The sequence below is a fragment of the Dama dama genome, chromosome 23 (assembly GCF_033118175.1).
Source record: "Dama dama isolate Ldn47 chromosome 23, ASM3311817v1, whole genome shotgun sequence".
In the NCBI taxonomy this organism is placed as follows: domain Eukaryota; kingdom Metazoa; phylum Chordata; class Mammalia; order Artiodactyla; family Cervidae; genus Dama; species Dama dama.
In genome coordinates, this window is record NC_083703.1 from 4880320 (window position 1) to 4898282 (window position 17963).

The window sequence follows — 17963 nt, forward strand, 5'->3', positions numbered from 1 at the left end:
CTTACAACTGTCACTGCTACAAGCCTAGTCAAGTCATCATCATCTCTTGTCTGAATCTATCACGTCTGCCAGACTTCATCCTCTATCCCTCTCATGAGAGGTCAAAGTGACTCATCTAAACTGTGTCAGCTCCCGAACTCTGCTCAGATTTCTCCAGTGACTGCTCTCCTCCCTGACCCCATCTCCTTCTGCTCCTGCCCTCATTCACTCTGTTCCAGCCACACTGGCCTCTCTGCACTTCCTCAACCAGCTGGGCATCCCATCCTTTGCATGGGGCTCCCTCTGGCAGTGATGCTTTTCCATATGAAACAAGGGTAGTTTACGCAGGTACTTCACTTTCCACCTTCAAGTGCCACCTTCTTAATGTGGCCTATCTTGACTCTCCATTTAATACTGCACCCCTTCCTGCCAGCATCTCAGCACTTCTGAGCCCTCTTAATGACCACTCTATTTTTTCAAAGCACAAATCCCCTTCTTACATTCTATGCATTTACTTATGATGTTTATTGTCTACTGTCTGTCTCTTCCTACACAGAAGGAATTTTCATCTGTTCATTGATGTGTCCCCATCTGCTTAAGGGCCACCCAAAATAAACACGGTGGTGCACAATAAATGCCTACTAAATGGATGAATGACTAGCTGGGGACAGTAACTGTAATATATTTCCTATTTTTTCCTCTAATCTATCAAAGGACAAAGCAGAAGTAAGCAGACACCACCCTAATAGGGAGATCCCATTAGCCTCTTCATTTTAATCCTAGCTGTTGATTGATTAACTTAGACCAAAGGTTTTTCTGTTTTCTGGTGACACCTACAGCCATTGCATACCCTGTAGAAAATTCCCTTCAATGTGCTCTGTGTTTAAAATAAAATTGAGGTATGGGGAAAAAAGGGAGGGGGACCACTTTCTGAAGTCTTCTCTCACTCCTCTAGCTCAAGCAAATAAAAACTCTGGGGATAGCTCTGGACTTTTCCATCTCATTCATTTTTCATTACTTTTTTTGTTATTATTACTTTTTAGTAAGGCATAGGGATATCATTATTCTCTGTCACCCTAGGGGATTCCAATATTGATTTTGAGATTTTTTTTAGCCATTCTATAGAATGCATATCATTTATAAGGTTCTACTTTATTTCTGTGGGCATGTCTGCATTCTGAATGTTTTAGATTTTCCATATTATAATGTCTTATGAAATATGATAACATCCTTTTGATATTCCCATTGTTGTTCAGTTGCTAAGTCATGTCCGACTCCTTGCAACCCCATAGAAAGCAGCATGCCAGGCTTCCTTGTCCTTCACTATCTCCTGAAGTTTGTTCAAGCTCACATCCATGAAGTCAGCGATGCCATCTAACCATCTCAAGACTATATGATTTCTTTTTCCATTTTGGTTTAATTCAAATGAAACAGGATTTTTTTTTCACAATCATCCAAAGTTGAAAAAATATTGAAAAAATTAGTTGCTGAAGCCTACGTAACTATGCAAATATTCCCACCAAATATCCACAAATTCTATCCTTTCAAATTTCATACCATCACAGAACACTTAACTGTAGACTTTTTTTTTGGATGGAATTTTTTAAATACATCTTTCTAAAATGTCATTCACCTTACAGTTAAATAAACTGGCTTATTTCGGGAAATGGCATGAAGAAGGAACAATACACAAGGATAAGAGGATCCCAAAACATAGAGCAATCTTCTCTGATTCAAAGATTACAAATTCAAAAGATGTTAAGGACCAAAAAGGGTAATAAAACAAGTAAAATGGCCAGATAGTACACAGTAGGGAGCAGTGGGGACTGCAGCAAAGTGAATACTTCATTATCTTATCTATGGTGGAGGCAGCTGCTACTAAGATGCTCAGCCACAGGGGATGGTTGCCATGAGGAAACATGGTCGATGTTGCCAAATTTTGTATTTGTGTTTATATGATTTTTTTTTTTAAAGAATCCTCAACTCTGAATTTTTAGAAGAAATGTCATACTATGTGTGCTAATCACAACACACATAGGGCATAAGACTAGAAACTGCTCTAAATTGGCATTGTCAAATGTTTAGTACCTAACAGAATTCACAGTGCTCTCCTACACCTTCCAGCTTTAAAAGGACAGCTCAACTATATTTCATGGATAGTAAAAGTCTGCCATTGCTGTTCTCTGGTTTGCAGCTCCCTGATTCCCAGTTGTTAGTGGGCTCTTGGCGGTGAGTGTTTCTATCAGCCAGTGTAGACTGCTAATATGCCAACACAGGCACTGCGGCAGGAGTCCCTGTGAAAGTAAACACATACTGCTATCATGGAGACTATCTATATGCTGCCTTTAAAGTCCCTGTGGTTATCACCCAAGAATCTTCTATTTCTGAGAGTCTTTCCTCAAAAACACATGACCATGTTTTTGACATGAGACCCTGGATCCTACACTGGGGAAACCTTTGGTAGACCACTGACTTTCATTCATTTCCATCCCAAGCTTCCTGGTTTTTCTCACTTCATAGCACATCTGTTACTAAGGAAACAAGTACCAAAGGTTAGGACAGAACTGAATAAAACCCCAGATTTCAGTATAAAAATCAATAAATGCTCAAGCAAAAGTCACATCACCAACCAAGAATATTCATTCCAGGTTTGGGACAAAGGAACAGTTGGTGTAAGTTGCATCCAGAAATCAAATAATTATTCTTAATGTTTTTCAAAAAGTTGAGTTTATTTATGCTATTATTTGAAAAGAAGAGAAGCAAAAGGTAAAGGAGAAAAGGAAAGATATACCCATCTGAATGCAGAGTTCCAAAAATCAGCAAGGAAAGATAAGACAGATGTCCTAAGTGATCAGTGCAAAAAAATAGAGGAAACCAATAAAGTGGGAAAGCCTAAAGATCTCTTCAAGAAAATTAGAGATACCAAGGGAATATTTCATGCAAAGATGGGCACAATAAAGGACAGAAACTGCATGGAACTAACAGAAGCAGAAGATATTAAAAAGAGGTGGCAAGAACACACAAAAGAACCATACATAACAAAAAAGATCTCACTGACCCAGACAACCATGATGGTGTGATTACTCACCTAGAGCCAGACATCCTAGAGTGTGAAGTCAAGTGGGCCTTAGGAAGCATCACTATGAACAAAGCTAGTGGATGTGATGGAATTCCAGTTGAGCTATTTCAAATTCTAAAAGATGGTGCTGTTAGAGTGCTGCACTCAATATGCCAGCAACTATGGAAAACTCAGCAATGGCCACATGACTGGAAAAGGTCAGTTTTCATTCCAGTTCCAAAGGAAGGCAATGCCAAAGAATGCTCAAACTACCGCACAATTGCACTCATCTCACACACTAGCAAAATAATGCTCAAGATTCTCCAAGCCAGGCTTCAGCAATACATGAACTGAGAACTTCCAGATGTTCAAGCTAGATTTAGAAAAGGCAGAGGAACCAGAGATCCAATTGCCAACATCCGCTGGATCACAGAAAAAGCAAAAGAATTCCAGAAAATATCTACTTCTGCTTCATTGACTACACTAAACCCTTTGCCTCTGTGAATCAAAACAAACTGTGGAAAATTATTAAAGAGATGGGAATACCAGATCACCTGTCCTGCCTCCTGAGAAATCTATATGCAGGTGAAGAAGCAATTTAGAACCAGACATGGAACAATGGACTGGTTCAAAATTGGGAAAGGAATGCATCAAGGCTGTATATTGTCATCCTGCTTATTTAACTTATATGCAGAGCACAGTGTGTGAAATGCTGGGCTGGATGAAGCAGAAGCTGGAATCAAGCTTGCCAGGAGAAATATCAGCAACCTCAGGTATGCAGATGATACTAACCTTATGGCAGAAAGTGAAGAACTAAAGAGCCTCCTGATGAAAGTGAAAGAGAAGAGTGAAAAAGCTGGCTTAAAACTCAACATTCAAAAAATGAAGATTATGGCATCTGGTCCCATCACTTCATGGCAAACAGATGGGGAAACAATGGAAACAGTGTCTGACTATTTTCTTGGGCTCCAAAATCATTGCAGGTGGTACTGCAACTGTGAAATTAAAGGACACTTGCTTCTTGGAAGAAAAACTATGACCAACCTAGACAGCATATTAAAAAGCAGAGACATTATTTTGCCAACAAAAGTCCATCTTGTCAAAGCTATGGTTTTTCCAAAGTTACGTATGGATGTGAGATTAGGACCATAAAGAAAGCTGAGCACTAAAGAATTGATGCTTTTGAACTGTGGTGTTGGAGAAGACTCTTGAGAGGCCCTTCAACAGCAAGGAGATCAAACCAGTCAATCCTAAAGGAAATCAGTCCTCAATATTCACTGGAAGGACTAATGCTGAAGCTGAAGCTGAAGCTCCAGTACTTTGGCCACCTGATGCGAAGAACTGACTCACTGGAAAAGACCCTGATGCTGGGAAAGATTGAAGGTAAGAGGCTAAGGGGATGACAGAGGATGAGATGGTTGAATGGCATCACTGACTCAGTGGACATGAGTTTAAGCAAGCTCTAGGAGTTGGTGATGGACAGGGAAGACTGGCGTGCTGCAGTCCGTGGGGTCACAAAGAGCTGGACATGACTAACCGACTGAACTGAGCTGACTGTTGGAAAGGTAACTTTTAGTAACAGTTTGCTTCATTACTTTTCAGTATGTATAGAATGTTTACTTTATATCCATATCCAATATTAGAATCTGCCTCTAACTAGAAACAGAGAATTAATCTTTCCTTTCATGTGTCTTTCTTTTATCAAAAGTAGAAAATTTTTTTAAAGTAAATGACTTAGATCACATTATTGCGAGGTTCCATTTCAGAATTTTAAATCATGGCATTATTCTTCTTCATTTGGACTCATTTTTTAGCTGAGGTAACATCCATTCATCCACAAACTCTATTAAAAATGAAGAACTTAAGTATGGATGCATAAAACAAGGTGCTAGGGGACTCAAAGATGAAGTAAGTAATCTTCCTTAGGAATTATCAGTGTAGTACAATAAGGGAGTCAAGGAAGAAAACAACTGCAAAAACACTGTGATGAGTGCCTTGAGAGGTCTCCCAATGAAGGAGTCCTTGGGCCTAGAAGAGAAGATAAAGACCTCAAAGGCCTCGGGCCTGGACAAAGAAGATAACAGCCTCAAGGGCCCTTGCTGAACCACCTGACTTCGGGGATGACAAAACTGAACTTTAAGTCCCACCCTGATACTCTGGGCAGATTGCATCAGCCTGGGACCCCCCACCTCTGTTCATCCACAAACTGCCATCTCAGCTAAAGACTGCCCAGAACGCCCTGCCCAACTAAATCTTCCCCTATTGCTTCTGGAAAACCTCCCCTTAAATACGAAGCCTTCTTGATCCTGCACGCATTCAGCCTGGTCCTTAGACCGGCTGTCGCCCCTCCTTGCCTGAATAAAGGCAGCCTGTCTCCGTTGAGGTCGCCTTCCTTTCTTCACCACCTTGTCTGAAACTCCACCTTACACCAGAACCACGTGGAAGAATGTGGAGGACGTGGACAGCTCCACAGTCCCAGGCAAACTCCACAGTGGTTCAGTGGTAAAGAATCCTCTGCTCTGCCAATGCAGGGGACGCCCTGAGACGGGTTCGCTCCCTGGGTGGGGAAGATCCACTGGGAAGGAAATGGCAACCTACTCAAGGATTCTTGCTTGGAAAATCCTAGCCACAGAGGAGCCTGGAGGGTGATAGCCCGTGTGGCCACAAAGAGTCAGACACAACTGATCATGCACACACAGGTAGCTGGTAGGAAATTCTCAGTAAGAAGGTGATCACCAGATGATAAGATGTTCATTCTTGGGGAGGCAATGATGGCAAAGCAGAGCCAGGAAGCTTATACAAGGTCTAAGTGAGAGGTAACACGGGGAGATGCAGTGGGCCAGGGAAGGGCTATTCAAGAAAGTTAAGTTGATGAGACTCAAGGACTCCTTAGCTGTGAGAAGGGAGAGTGCACTCTTGCCTGGAGCAGTAAGACAGGACCCAGCTTGGAGCTTGATGTTTAGTCACTGAGTTGTGTCCGACTCTCATGCAACACTCTATAGCCCACCAGGCTCATCTGTCCTGGGATTTCCCAGGCAAGAATACTGGAGTGAGTTGACATTTCCTACTCCAGGAGATCTTCCCAAGCCAGGGATGGTACCTGAGTTTCCTGCATAGGCAGGTGGATTCTTTACCACTGAGCCACTGTTGCAGAGAAGAAGCCAGTTCTGACTCCATGTTGGAAGTGTTTCTTTGACTTGCTTTTGTTGTAACCATATAGAATGGCCTGCCTCAGAGAATCCTGCTCCACTGCCTGAGGGTTAAACTAAAGTGCCTTTGTTCAGAACCTGTCCAACTATAGATGGTAGGAAGCAAGAAATTAACACATCCACTGCCTGAGGCTTGACTTTCTAGGAGATGTTTGCAAAATGAATGACCTTTTCACTTTGCTTCCTTACCTCCCCCCAATGTCTGATCTACAAAAGAACCTGGCATTCAGACCCTAATGAGATGGTTCATCAGAGGCACTAGCCTGCCGTCTTCTCTGTTATCTGGCTCCACAGTTAGTCCCTTCCTTGCTCAGCCCTTGTCTCGGATTCATTGGCCCATCGTGCGGCAGGCAGAGGGAGCTTGGACTCAGTACCACCACCAGGGAAGCCCAACTTGGAGGTAGCTAATAACTTAAAAACTTTCATAACGGCAAAACAAACTACTGTTTAATTCAAGTTATGAATAACTGTTATTTCAATATTATTGGAAAAGTTCTTTTTTGTTTTCATATCTCAAAAAGCTAGAGGAGAATGAACAATGTACTGAACACCATACTTTCCTTTCCAGAGGAGGAAAGCTCTACATTCCATTTCTGTAAGACTTTCTTCTTTAACTCCCTCCTTCATCACTGTTTATGTTTTTTTGAAGGTAAATTATACTCACAGAGCAACTGCTCCTACTTTGGAGGAAGATGCTTTCTTTGAAACATATGAAGTACAAGTTTTCTCCACTTCACTTGCAGGAAGCTCTCTTCCTAGGTCAGGTAAACTGCACTGGAGCTAAATTAGGCAAGGAGGCAACTCACTTAAGAGAGATTAGCTGGGAAATCCATTTGCATGACACAAAGGACATCCTTAGATGCAAAGGGATAGAGTTCCACCTAGAAAATAGCTAAGGAGTTTTCTTAAATAGAATGCCAACCTTGACTGTGAATTGAGAAGTGATGCTAACAAAGAATGACGAGATTGCAGATCTACTTGCCACTGAAGGTGTGAACAACTGAGCTTGCCCCCATCCTCCCCCATCTGTAATTTATTAAAAGAGTGACGGAACCAATAATGTTGTGAAAAGCCATCTCAGTCCAGCTGGATGGGGGTGCAACAGAGGCTTAGGGATATCAACTGTGCTCTACAGGAAAGACAAAGGGGCTCTTCTCTGCCCATTCACCTTCATCATCAAGGACACAAATGGCAACTTCCTTGAAGATTGAAAGAATCCCAGAGCTGACATTTGTTTTAAACTGTAAATTAAATTTGTTTTTTTATACACAAAACCAAATATTGGTTCCTAGTTTTGATCATTCCCTTAATCATAATACTGAACAAAGCAAGGCAATGAAAGACATTCCTTGCCCTTTACCTGAGGAAATCTGCATGAACCGAAATGCAAAATCAGAGGATTTAAGAGTCAAAGTGGGTTGATCAATCCAGTGATTCTTGAATTACTGAAGATTTAAGGATGCCAAAGAAAACTTTTAATCTACTGAGTTGCTTGCTGTATGCAACAGTCTATGTGGACACTGGATCCAGATGAGGAAGGGTTTGACTCCTCTGCATGACTGTTTGCCTTGAGTAACCTACTTTATAGAGCTTTCATGATGATTAAGATTCACAGGTAAAATACTGGGATGAGGGTTTAACATATCTTCTTCAACATGTTAACTACAACCACAGGAGTGCAAGCTACTTTTCTTATAATCTACATTGCTGCTGCAGGAGTAGCAAATTGTGTGTATGTGTATATGAGTGCATAACTCAGCGTGGCCTTCCTAAAACAGTTACCTGAGCAGGTACAATCCTGACACTGGAGAGGACGACAGCACCAACGGAGTCTCAGTGACTATACATCTAAATATTCAAATATGATGTTCTTGCTGTTCAGTCGCCCAGTCATGTGATACTCTTTGCGACCCCATGGATTGTAGCACGCTAGGCCTTAAATATGATAAGCCAGGCTAAAATTTTTTAAGTAGGTTCTATAAGCCTAGCCAGACAAATATGCCTTCAAAACAATGTAGAAACTCAGGCTTCAACTCAGAATCCTGGGATCCCAGACGCGGCAAGTAAGGGGTCCCAGTCTCTTGTCCCATTGCCTCGCGCCTTCTGCCCCAGGCTTCAGGTTCTGTATGTGGACTACGAACTCCATCCACACCTCTCACTAATAAACAATCCTTCCTTGGCCTGCCTTGGGCCCCAGAGCCTCCCAAGAGGGGAAGTCCAAGGTCCCAGGAATGCAAAGCAGGGTCCAGTGGGGGCAACCTGGGCTCTGAGTGCAGGGGGCTTGGCTGCACAGGTGCCAAGAGGTGGGAGAACACAGCAGATAAACTCTTTACTATACAGTATCCAGGGACTCCCTTCGTAATTTAAGATTTCCTCTTTTTAGTGCAATTAAAGAATAATTACCTTTTTTTTTTGCATCCCATTTGCAAGTGTCCTCTCCTCAGGGCAAAGGTTATAAAAGGCTATAAAAGTGACATGAACCTGAGCATTAAATTACCTGGACAGCCACAGCCATGTCCTATGTATGATGAGAACTGCAAGAAGAATATAGATTGATTTATGGGTGATTTTTTAGTATTACATACCAAAAGTTGCTTCCCTGGTGGCTCAGAGGGTAAAGCATCTGTCTATAATTCGGAAGGCCTAGGTTTGATCCCTGGGTCAGGACGATGCCCTGGAGGAGGAAATGGCACCCCATTCCGGTACTCTTGCTTGAAAAATCCCATGGACGGAGGAGGCTAGTAGGCTACAGTCCATGGGGTCACAAAGAGTTGGACACATGACTGAGCGACTTCACTTTCACTTTCTTTCACCAAAAGTTAGGGGGCTCCCTCGTGGCTCAGCAGTAGAATTTGCCTGCAAAGCAGGAGACACAGGAGACGCAGGTTCGATCCCTGGGTCGTGAAGATCCCCTAGAGGAGGGCATGGCAACCTACTCCAGTATTCTTGCCTGGAGAATCCCATGGACCAAGGAGCCTGGCAGGCTACAATCCACAGGGTCGCAAAGAGTTGGATACAACTGAAGTGACTTAGCACACACACAAGAACCAAAAGTTATTTGAGCTCAGAACCCATCATTCATAGTGGACTAAACTCAAACATATAAACAAATAAACAAATAGATGAAAAGAACTGACTCATTTGAAAAGACCCTGATGCTGGGAAAGATTGAAGGCGGGAGGAGGAGGGGATGACAGAAGATGGTTGAATGGCATTACAGACTCATTGGACATGAGTTTGAGCAAGCTCTGGGAGTTGGTGATGGACAGGGAGGCCTGGCATGCTGCAGTCCATGGGATTGCAAAGAGTCAGACATGACTGAGCAACTGAACTTACTGACTAAAACTCAAACATGACTAAAAGACTTACTCAGAGTTAAGATAATTCAAGATAAAAAGAAGCCTAGACTCGTGCTGGTGTTCCATCTATTTTCAAACTATACCTCTTGCTTCTGCTAAACTGTTCTTTGGAGCATCTTTTCACTGGCTCTGGTCTCACTTGAGAATAGTATCTTCCCTTCAAAATACCTGTCCAGGGATTTCCCTGGTGGTCCAGTGGCTAAGACTCAGCTCCCAGTTCAGGGAGCCTGGGTTCGATCCCTGGTCAGGGAACTAGACCCCACATGCTGCAACTAAGAGTTCCCAGGCCACAACTAACGATCCTGCCTGCCGCAACTGAGACCCTGAGCAGTCAAATAAATAAATATTTTACAAAAACAAAAACCTGCCCATACATGAAGATCAAATCTGGAAAACCAGCTTCTTCAGGACATGTCCTGCTGACTCCAGGAGAAAATCCCATCTCTTATGTGGGTCACCACCATGCACACAGTACCGTAAACCTTGGACTCCGTGTGCATCTCCATCTCAGCAGCTGTTGCTTCTGCAGGGGAGGTGTGGAGGCCTGCAATTCATCCCTGTTGGCCTCCAAGTCCTGGGCTGATGGGCATTTTTATTCTTTCTGCTTGGTTTGGTTTGGGTCATTGACCTCTCAGCCCATCTTTTTTGGTTCTCTCATCAGAAAGAGGGCCACGGGACTGCCAGTCAAGGTCCTTCCCCTCTGTGATGCCAAGTGAATTGTGACCTGGGGAGAGGGGCCAACCCCTCTCCCAAGCACAAAAACCAGTGGTCTGGGGCCCAGCCTAGGCAAACCCCTCATGCATGGGCCTGTTTCTCTAGTCCATGATATCTAGACTCTAAAGCGGGCTAGGTTCTGGTTTGCTTGCAAGTCTGTTTTTTGGAGGTGGTGGTGGTTATTTTGAGGGGACACTCCCATTCCTAGCAATTCTTTTAGCTATCTGAGAGCCTTCTAGTAAATTCTTTCTTTACTAGAGTTTCTTTCATCTGCATGCAAACTAACAGTCATTGCCAATACACTTGGCAGAGACCCTGACATAAGAGTTAATCAATGAGTGTCACATACTGAGTCATTATAACCTAAATATGTATCATCACTATATTTGTAAAACAGTGAATTTTTTTTCTAACTCATAAAACAACATTATCATTGAATGAATTTTGAAAAATTCAGGAAGGTATGAAAAATATAAGCTATACATATTTTTACTGCCCAAACACTGCCTAATTTTGTTTTTGTTCCAGTTTTCATACATCTATATGGGATATTCCTGAAATACATATCATTGTAATATAGCAGTGCATTTGGTTATTTCTAGTTAAAACTGTTGTGAAGGCTGTTCCTTGCTATTACATAACCTTTGAAATGACCCCTTTTAATACATGTCATAGTCTATCATTTGGGGGACTTCATTTTATTTTGGTTTTCACATGACTAAATTTATTATTTTAAAACCTTACTAGATTTTGTTCCTCTTGTTTTTCCCAGGGTTTTTTTTTTTTTTTTTTTTTTTTTGGTGGGGGGGGCATGGTGGGAAAAATTTAGAGAACTTTACTTTTAATGCAGTGATGAGAAAGTCGATGACTACTTTCTGGCTTTTATTTTCTTAACATGGTTTAAAATATTAACACTTTGCAAAGTAGGTTACCCTATGCTGTCTCCCACATTTGGGGGCAATGTTTGTAAAACAGTAAGACCCTGTCACTTGGGGGCTGCTGTGTCTTTCTTCTATGTCAAGGGGAACTTTAAAATAGCTTTAACGCACCTCCAACTTTTATATAGATTGTTTTCATTGTTTTTATTATTTCAGAATATTATAACAATCCTCAATGTTAAGTTTTTGTCTGCATCTACTTATTTAGCAAACACTAACATAAGAAGCCAGAGAAAGAATGTGTCAAATAATTTAAACTTTCAAAAGATTTTGACATATTTTCAAATTGTTCTCCAGGGAGGTTGTATTGTATAATTATTCTGCCAGTAGTAATGCAAATGTCCTTCTCTCTGCATCCTTGCCAGTACTGAGTATTTTATCTATATATGCATATATACATTTTGCTGGTTTAATCCATGAAACACAGCATATCACTTTTGTTTTAATTTTCATTTCTGTGATTAATAGTAAGAATATTAAATATGTATGTTAGCCTTTTCATTTCTTCCTTTTGAATTATTCAGGTATTTGGACAATTTTGTTGGCATGTTATTTTCTACTTACTGATATCTAAGAGCTCCTCGATGTGATTATTACATTAACTGTTCTGTTATGCTTGGTGTCCATGTTTTTCTTCATAATTACTTTTTGCTTTACACTGTATTTTTTTGCATGCAAATGTTTAAAATATATTCAAATCTATATTTTGCTTTGTGATTCTTTCCATTAATTTTATATTAAAAAGTCATTTCCCTAAAATTATTAAATATTTTCTTCTGGCTTTCTCATCTGGCAGATGAACTTTCCAATTTGGAATTTAGTCTAGTGAGTCATGTAAACAGAGGTTCTTAGTTGAATGTTTTCTGTATACTAAGCCAATTTGCTTGATTCTTTGGTCAAATATTCCTGTTTCAAAATGATTTCTCCATCGCAGTTCTGTTTCCTAAAACTACCTGAGTCTCTTTGCAATCTATTCTATTCCATTGAGCTAACTATTGATTTTTACACCAGTACTACTCTGTTATAATGATTGTAGTTCAATGACTGTATTTATTTTTGTTTCTGGAAGGGCAACCCACCCCAACCCCCATATAAATTCTTCTGCAAATTTTTCTTGACTATTGTCATACAGTTATTCTTCCAAGTGAATATTAGAATCATTTTGACAAGTTTTTCCAAATCTCAATACAATAAAACTATATAATTGATCATGGAAAAATAACCATATCAAATATCTATCTTTCTAAGTCTAAGGCAAGTTTTCATTTGTTTCTGATTTTATGTGTTTAAGTAAAATTTCATAGCTTTCCTACATAAGCCCTTAGATACCTTTTTCCTCCAAGTATTGGTATTTTATATACATTTCCAATTTTCCTAGATAATATGTATTTGTATAGATTCATAAACAGAATCATTTTCTATTGTATTTTTTTTTGTCAGTAAGTACTAGCATTTGAGGTAATCCTTGATTTCTGAACATGTATATTATAAACCAACCACTTTACTGAACCCTCTTATTGGTTTCTTAGGATTCAGTTGAGTCAACTATGTATCCAACACTTTTAAATAAAATTAAGATACAATGTCTGATTTTTTTCTTGCTTAGATAAAAAATAATACTTAAGTATATGCATTAAATGATACTTTATTTTTAAAAATAACCTTTTTGCAACTAGTAAAATGACATAAAATTGAGGCCAAACTAGAAATGCAAAATATAACCCGTGTTCCCGTATTGGACCACCTTCATTTCCCTCAGGTACTCAGTCTCGCTATTCAAAACTACGAAAAAGTCCTCTAAATGAAAGAGAGTAAGTCACTTCTCACTTGGATTAAACGGGACAAAACCAAACAATCCAGCTGATATTAAGAATTTTGACAACTGTGGAAGGCAGAGAAATACACCAGGAACCTATCCTCAGGTAGACAGCAATCTTTCTCTTATTTTAACCCCAGAGACAACAGGTAGGATAGTTTTTAAAGTAGAACAGAGTCCAAACCTAGATATTTTCAGAAAGCAATTGCATGCATTTCTGTATAGGCACTCTGAGCAGAGTCTGTTTTCCTCAGATAAACCTAAGTTTCCTATTTTGAAAGAGCAGGATAATAGCATCTAATTGTTAATTCCTCAAGTATTTCTTGTGCATCTAATCTGGATTCTGTATTATTGGGAAAGACTGGAGAGCCATATGTAGTAATAAGAGTAAGGAAGGAAGAGAACTTGAAAAGGGAAAGTGTTAGTTGCTTGGTCCTGTCCGACTCTTTGGGACCCCATGGACTGTAGCCCGCCAGACTCCTCCATCCATGGGATTTCCCAGGCAAGAATACTGGTGTGGGTTGCCATTTCCTCCTCCAGGGGGTCTTCCAAACCAAGGAATAGAACCCAGGTCTCCTGCATTCCAGGCAGATTCTTTACCAGCTGAGCCAGCCGGGAAGCCCCTAAGAAGAGAACCTAGCTCATAACAAATGCTCAATGAACAATATTATCATTACCTATTAGGGTTATTTACTGTTAATCTCTAGAAGGCTAAAAGTCTAGCTACCACTATCTTCCTAAAGCCCAGCATGGAAAATGTTAATGTCTAACAGATATTTTGCTGAAATACTTGAATATTTGTTGACTGACATTTTTAAAAAACTCTCAATTGTCAAAAAATATTTTGACTTCATTCTTAACTGCTCACTGGAAATCAGTTCTTCGAAGATGCATTTGTTAAAGCCAAGAGTACTCCTCTTAAAGTCAGAATGAGTTCTAAATTGCTCTTTTTATATAGGTAGTAAAGAAAATAGTTTCTAAAATATCATATCTTTAAGTTGGCACAGAAAAATTCTATGAGGAAGAGCACTCATTCCTTCACTCAATGACCATTCATTAAGCATCTTCTACATGAAAGACACAAAACAAATGGCCATCACAGAGTTTACAGAAATTAAATGAATAGCCAAACAAATAAACAGGAAACTGCAAATTTTCAGTGCCATAGAAGAAAAGGAAAAGGTGATGAGAGATCTGGGTTCATAAGGAAAAGCGATCAAGGAGACCCAATTGAGTACAGCTTGAACTGGCAAAGCATGGGGGACGGTCAAGAAACAGATCAGTATGACAGCAGCAAGAGGAAGAGATGCCCAGGAGGAGGCCAGCAAGAATCTCTGGAAACTGTGCCAGGTACATGATGCATCTTCTGCAGGGGACTGACATGATTCTACCTGTTCTGGATGAAGGATGGGAGAGGCCACGCTGGGCACCAGGAGTCTTGTTAGGAAGCTCCATTAGTGGACCAAATGAAAGACAGTAACAACTTGAAATTTGATGGAGGTGACAGTGAGGGTGTAAACAAGAATTTATCAAGAGTTTATAGATAGATATAGATGACAGAACTTGCAAAAATTGGTGATAGTTTTTGGTATGGAGAGCAAAGAGAACAGAGGCATCAGAGATGATTTCTGAGCTTCTGGCAACTCCCTGGACAGTGGTGCCATTTACCAGGATTAAAAAAGATTAGAACGGTGTTAAGATTGGGGTATTTTTGTGACTGTTATTTTTGTTGTTTAATATGGTTTTCTGCTGTTTGTTTGCATTGGGTTGGTGGGGTAGCAAAAAGGGAGGGAGGCAAACATTAACAAATCCATCTGGACTAGGGCATGTCAGCTATGTTACCTATTTAAGACTGAAACCCTAGATTACCTTGGTTTCTAGACAAGTGACATTTGTATAAATGAGGTACCTCTGGACACTGTTTTTCTCTACCATGTTTGGGTATATAAAAATTCAAATATATTGGCTGGACTAAATAAGCTTTAAAGTCTTTTCAATATCCATGCTATTTTATCTTTACATCCTACTGATACTAACATAATACTAATACTGTCATTAAATACAGATCATAGGGTATACATGGCTGAACAGAGTTCCCTCCAAATTCAGGCCCAACCAGAACCTAAAAATGTGACCTGATTACAAAACAGAGTCTTTGCAGACGTAATCAAGTTAAGTTGAGGTCACAATGAATTAGGATGGGTCCTAAAGCCAATATGAATGGTGTCCTTATTTATAAATGGGGGAACTTCACAATGTGAAGATTAAGGCAGAAATTAGTTATGTTGTCCCAAAACAAGGAATACCTGGGTCTACCAGAAACTGGGAGAAGCCAGAAAGGATCCTCCTTTTGAGGCTTAAGGATGACTTTGACTAAACCTTGATTTTGAACTTCTAATCTCCAGAACTGAGAAAGAATACATTTCTACCATTTAAGCCATCTGTTTGTTGTTCAGTCACTAAGTCGCATCTGACTCTTCATGACTGACAGGCTCTAGTTGGGAAGATTAAATGAGATCAGACATTTGAACTTATCTAGCTTAATACAGGGCATATAGTATATGTTAAATAAACATCCATTTTCCTTCCTCTGATAATGATCACCACCACTGGTTGTGGTTTATAAGTAAACCATACCTCTACCCAATTTAGGTTAAGTCTTAGCTCTAGGCTTGTTTTACAGCTGAGGAAAGCGAGGCTTGGGAAAGTTAAATAGCTTGCTCAAGCTCACAAAGCTAAAGAGAGAAGAGTCAGAGCTCAAACTCAACGGTCTCACCACCAAGATGAGATCCTAGAATACTTGCCTCTCACACCAGCAACATTTTAGCAAAATGACAGAAGGCAGGCTCAAAGTGTTTTCAATGCCTACAGTTCTCTCTCACGTTTATTAACAAGTTTAGGGATTTAGTACAATTCAACTCTACCCATCCACAGAGAAGCACAAAAATATCACCCCAGTGCTATCAGCGAACTTCATTTTCTACTGCTCCCATCAGCAGTGCTTCTGCTTTGCACATATGCATTCGAAATCACGGCATTATTACCAGATTGGACATTTATGGTTTTAATTTAATTAAATGCATTTTTCTCAAGTTTCTCCCGTTTCATTTTGATGATACTGACTCATTCTTGCCACCTAAAGAGACGATAAAAATAAATACTGTAAGCACGGAAGGAAGTGTGTCTAAACTTCATAGTCACAGATGTCCATCCTTTACAAATCAAAAAATAAAAGCACATTCTAAATTTACCTTTCCTCCTTAACTCAGTGAGTTGTAGGTCTGAATAAATCAGATATACAAATGTAAGGTGCAAAGCTGTTATTATGTGGTTTCAATTTCATAGAATTCTAGTGTAGGAGGGACTTCTAAAAAGTGGTGTGGTCCATCTGGACTCAACTAAGACAGTTATTTACCTACCACCAAACCCCAGAAAGGAAAAGGATGCTCTGAGACGTTTTGAGAGTTACCTAAGACCCTATATCTATTTTTTGGTGCAAACCTTTGGAACACCCAGTTTCCTGATTTCCCCAAAAGTATACTTATCCTTCTAAAACTGTCATTAACTATTAACGACGACACTGTCCTCTGGCTTTGTGCTAACTTTTCTTTTTCTTTATTAATTTGGCCTTTAAAAAGAATTAGAAGAAGACCACTATAAAAAACATCCCAATGCTTCAAATTCCCTTAATTGACATCTAATGTGGAATTACCTTGCGTCCCAGGTTTAAAGCTCCAGATACGCACACATAGGTTCAAGAAAGGTGAACACGCTTCTCCTTCAAACTGGGCACTGATAATCTCTGGACTTTTCAAGTTTATCCTCCAGGAGGTTAACATCGCAGGCAATTTTGACAAGAGTTTGGAATCGAGATTCTCTTCCACGCTCTGTCCACACCCGTGCCCACGAGCAGAAGTTCTCTCCATTACAACCCACCACGCGCGCGCGCGCACACACACACACGCACACTCCAAGGCAAGTAACAAAGGAAAACAGCCCCATAAAAGCTCAGCTATTGCATTCTCCAATCTACACCTGTCGAGAGACAAAAACCAAACGGGAATCCTGCCCTGGCAATATGTCCAACAGTCCTCAGAGAAGCAGGCATCGCGGCACCCCCGGCGTGCGGAGCTGTATACACAAAGAACCGGTGCTGGGTTTGCCCGCGGTCCGGGGGACCAGCTCATCCCCAGGACCGGTATCCTGGAATCTCCCCCATGCCCTCCTGCTCAGCAAAAAAGAACTACCCTTTATTTGACCCGCAGAGAGCCCAGGTTGGATGGCAGTGCATGGGCGTGGGGGGCGGGGGGCGGTTCCCGAATCCATCCCCTTCTGCCAGTCTGTCCCCAGCCTTCGGCATCTCCTAGGAGATGCACAATCGCGCGCTGTCACAGATGTCCGCTTCGCATCCTCTCCCGGCAAAGCCAGGTGCCCGGGTCCCCGCCGTGCGCATCCCCGCAAGCGCCCCTCCCCGCGCCCGTACCCACCCGGGCAGCCCCGCCGGGCGCGCCTGCCTACCTGGTGGCTTGGCTGTCAGCGCGGCGGCGGAGCCTCGTCCCCCTCTCCTGCTCCGCGGCTACATCGCTCGGAGCGCCATGTTCCCGGTCTCCCCGGGCGCACGCCGGGCAACTACTACGGGCTGGGTAGGGGCAAAGGGGGCGGGGGCCGGCGGGAGGGGCGGGAGGCTGAGCCACAGCTTCCCACTCTCCACCCAGGCCTCCCCCAGCTACTGAGCATGCCCAGCTGCCCGGCTTCGCCCTGGGAGGACTTTCCAGGAGCGCGCGCAGCTGCTCCGGGTTTTCGTGGCGGCCGGAGGGAGGCTGGCAGTAGCAGCTGCGGGGGGCGGGGGTGGAGAGGTTGCGGGCGTTGGGGGGCGGGGGGAGTGTCTCA

General features: G+C 41.6%; 1 protein-coding gene across 1 annotated transcript in view; it reads right to left on the minus strand.

Moving 5' to 3' along the window:
- Positions 1 to 17723, minus strand: part of PAK5 (p21 (RAC1) activated kinase 5) — a 395377-nt gene extending 377654 nt beyond the window's left edge. Inside the window, exon 1 of the mRNA XM_061125932.1 lies at positions 17592 to 17723. The gene's annotated coding sequence lies outside the window, so the exon portion shown is untranslated. The remainder of the gene's footprint in view (positions 1 to 17591) is intronic.
- Between the last annotated feature and the right edge of the window lie 240 nt (positions 17724 to 17963).